Below are 3,908 nucleotides of genomic sequence, written 5' to 3' on the forward strand. Positions count from 1 at the left end.
TGCGGACGTGCATTGTCCTGTTGGAACAGCAAGTTCCCTTGCCGGTCTAGGAATGGTAGAACGATGGGTTCGATGACCGTTTGGATGTACCGTGCACTATTCAGTGTCCCTTCGACGATCACCAGAGGTGTACGGCCAGTGTAGGAGATCGCTCCCCACACCATGATGCCGGGTGTTGGCCCTGTGTGCCTCGGTCGTATGCAGTCCTGATTGTGGCGCTCACATGCACGGCGCCAAACACGCATACGACCATCATTGGCACCAAGGCAGAAGCGGCTCTCATCGCTGAAGACGACACGTCTCCATTCGTCCCTCCATTCACGCCTGTCGCGACACCACTGGAGGCGGGCTGCACGATGTTGGGGCGTGAGCGGAAGACGGCCTAACGGTGTGCGGGACCGTAGCCCAGCTTCATGGAGATGGTTGCGAATGGTCCTCGCCAATACCCCAGGAGCAACAGTGTCCCTAATTTGCTGGGAAGTGGCGGTGCGGTCCCCTACGGCAGTGCGTAGGATCCTACGGTCTTGGCGTGCATCCGTGCGTCGCTTCGGTCCGGTCCCAGGTCGACGGACACGTGCACCTTCCGCCGACCACTGGCGACAGAATCGATGTACTGTGGAGACCTCACGCCCCACGTGTTGAGCAATTCGGCGGTACGTCCACCCGGCCTCCCGCATGCCCACTATACGCCCTCGCTCAAAGTCCGTCAACTGCACATACGGTTCACGTCCACGCTGTCGCGACATGCTACCAGTGTTAAATACTGCGATGGAGCTCCGTATGCCACGGCAAACTGGCTGACACTGACGACGGCGGTGCACAAATGCTGCGAAGCTAGCGCCATTCGACGGCCAACACCGCGGTTCCTGGTGTGTCCGCTGTGCCGCGCGTGTGATCATTGCTTGTACAGCCCTCTCGCTGTGTCCTGAGCAAGTATGGTGGATCTGACACACCGGTGTCAATGTGTTCTTTTTTCCATTTCCAGGAGTGTAGCTATAGTTGCCTTGGACTAACGACGAGTGAATATCAATGTAACCTGTACAGACTGTACGCTTTCCAAATCTGTTATCCAAGAAAGAGCTAAACGACGTTTCGTGAACAAAACACAATTTAAGACCGAAACAACTAATAAAATTATCTGACCACAGGCACTGTTGAAAATTTGTGCCAGACCAGGATTACCACCCGAGTCTCCTGGTTACTAGGGAGAGGCAATGATCACTGTGTCCGAATTACGCAGTGGTCAACATAATAGCACAAACTGCCCTAGAATGCCGTTCGTCAGATCCAAATTCTCAATTTCTCCATAGACTGCTAATGCAGTGCTCCTTGAACATTATCCTCCTCGCCTTAAACAGACACAGAATATATACAAGCTTGGCCTTATGAACATTGCAGACGCCGTCAATGCAACACACGTCACACTTCAAAGAATTTACCAATACATTGCATTGTTAACTATCGACCACGCATCAAGTAACGTAAATAGCACTCCGTCTATTGAAATCATGATTCAGAGTTAAAAAAAAAACTAATAAGTCGCCTACGTATTATAGTTGCTGCCGAAAGAGGAGAATCACTATTTTCCCACAAACGGAAATATAGTTAAAATTACGCTTCTAATTCGGCTTGTTTCGGCGGTTACTAAAATTTGTACTGAAAGTTACATAGGGAACTCTCCCCTCCCCCCACCAGAAACGTAGTTTTCGTCGCTGTTGTGCGACTTTTGTACACAGCCAGAGAAATTGTGTTAAACATGGCGCGGACGGAAACACTAGGCTACGCTAGAGGGAAATCTGCTCACACAACGTTTACTCGGCATTCATAATCGTTGGCGTAAACGTCTCTCAATCAAATTACCCCCTTCCAACCTAACTTAGGTCTCGGGCTACACTGCCCATCGGCCTGTCATCACAACCAAAATTTCAGTGTGTGGGGGATTTCCTGTATTTCTCACTAATCTCTCTCTAGACAAAACTGTCAGTTATTGTAGATTGATTATCAGTCTCAACTACAAGATTTACTAATGATAAACACTATTGAGGCGGCTGATAATTTTAGAATAGTCCTCTTCGTCTTACTTGGCATAAATTGTTCGCTGGCGTCCCAGCAGCTAGCTCCCTCAGTGTCGGCTTCTGCCATCGCACCACGCCAGTCTGTTGTCCTAGCAGACAGAACGCACCGCACATCCAACACCTTCGGAACCACTCACTGGCCAGTTAGCAACTGAGCCGAACACTGTTTACATCGTCAAAGGAAAACTATGCAAAGATGTACACTCGAATGGCACGACTGAGTAGTACACACACACAAACACACACACACACACACACAGACAGACACACACACAGTAATATCTGTGGAATGTCCATCGACACGCGCAGAACGAAATTCTTCTCGCGAACGTAGAGTCTCCGAAAAAAATCTCGTGACTATATTCCTGCGTTACGGCCAGGTTCTCATTCAAATGAGCAAAAAATGGTACTTTTTTTGAGACAGTGAAAATACATTTGAAGGATCTGTTTGGGAATTACGAGTGATCATACTATGAGCTTTATTTTAGATTTTCAGTAAAAAAAAATAATGGCGCCCACAATTATGATTTGATCACGCAGACTGCGTGCAGTGTGTCCCCTCAGATGTTACCTGAAATCAAAAATGGATAACATCAGTTGATACTAAATTACTTCTCTGAAATTAAAAATTGCCAACATGAGTCGATATTACATAAAATTTATGGGAGCGCATACCTAACCGCAATGAAACAACCGTAAATTTAACGATACGGTACTAATTCGAACTCTGAGTTCGGTTTTTTGGGGGTTTATTTCACTCCATATGCCTTCACAAAAATTAGTTAATATTAATCAATGTCATATATTATAGGTATAAGCTCCTAAGAAAACTGAACCATTTTTAGTTAATGCTGCATGCCGTTCTGAGAAAATCGTTTCTCCAAAAAAAAAAAAAAAAAAAAAAAAAAAAAAAAAAAAAAAAAAAAAAAAAATTCTACGTCTAGGGAAACCTTTTAGTTATATTATTACTTCGATTTGCATGAACTGAGTGTTACATATATATTTTTAATGTCGCTGAACACGAATCTGCAGTCAGATTTTCAATATTCAAAACGGCTAATGCAATACCGATAGCACAGGATTATGTTTTGTCCAATTTTTACCAAAAATGCATTTCCGTTATTTACGTTTAGTGTGCAATCCAAGGAGCACTTATCAACCCTTCCTCTAGCTGGAATTGTTCCTAGATAGCAACTCCCTGTTCTTCTTGGCAGGAAAAGCCGATCTGTCTAACCTGGATATGCAGCACTCGTTATTCGTCAGTGTTTTCGTCGAGTATGTTTGCATGCATTGTGCAGTATGAATCATTTTGTGCACGTGCGTCACGGGACGAGCTTTGATCTACATCTATATGGATACTCTGCAAATCACATTTAAGTGCCTGGCAAAGGGTTCTTCGAATCCCCTTCACAATTGATAGTTAATTGAAACCCTCAGCTGCCGACAGGTGTTGTTGATATACTTCGATGGGGACAGCTGAAAATGTGTGCCCCGACCGGGACTCGAACCCGGGATCTCCTGCTTACATGGCAGACGCTCTATCCATTTGAGCCACCGAGGACACAGATGAATACCGCGACTGCAGGCATTTATCCCTTGCACGCTTCCTGTGAGACTCACATTCGCAACCGTCCACAATCCACAAATGTAATGTACGTAATAGGTATTTGCCCATCCACTCAATACTGGCCCACACTAAGGTGACGATTCCCGTTAAGATTTCGGGCAACCTGTGCACATTCGCACAGACGAAGGTCAATGGCTGGGTAGCGTTTAACCATATATATGAAGATAGTAACTGTTCTCGAAAGAACAGGCGCCACTGACGACCGG

At 45.8% G+C, this 3,908-nt stretch overlaps 1 non-coding gene across 1 annotated transcript; it reads right to left on the bottom strand.

The window, feature by feature from the left end:
* Window positions 1–3,562: 3,562 nt before the first annotated feature.
* Trnat-ugu (transfer RNA threonine (anticodon UGU)) lies at window positions 3,563–3,636 on the bottom strand. Its single transcript has one exon. It is a non-coding gene; the product is annotated as a tRNA-Thr (tRNA).
* Window positions 3,637–3,908: the final 272 nt, after the last annotated feature.

Source organism: Schistocerca gregaria, chromosome 11, assembly GCF_023897955.1.
Source record: "Schistocerca gregaria isolate iqSchGreg1 chromosome 11, iqSchGreg1.2, whole genome shotgun sequence".
In the NCBI taxonomy this organism is placed as follows: Eukaryota; Metazoa; Arthropoda; class Insecta; order Orthoptera; family Acrididae; genus Schistocerca; species Schistocerca gregaria.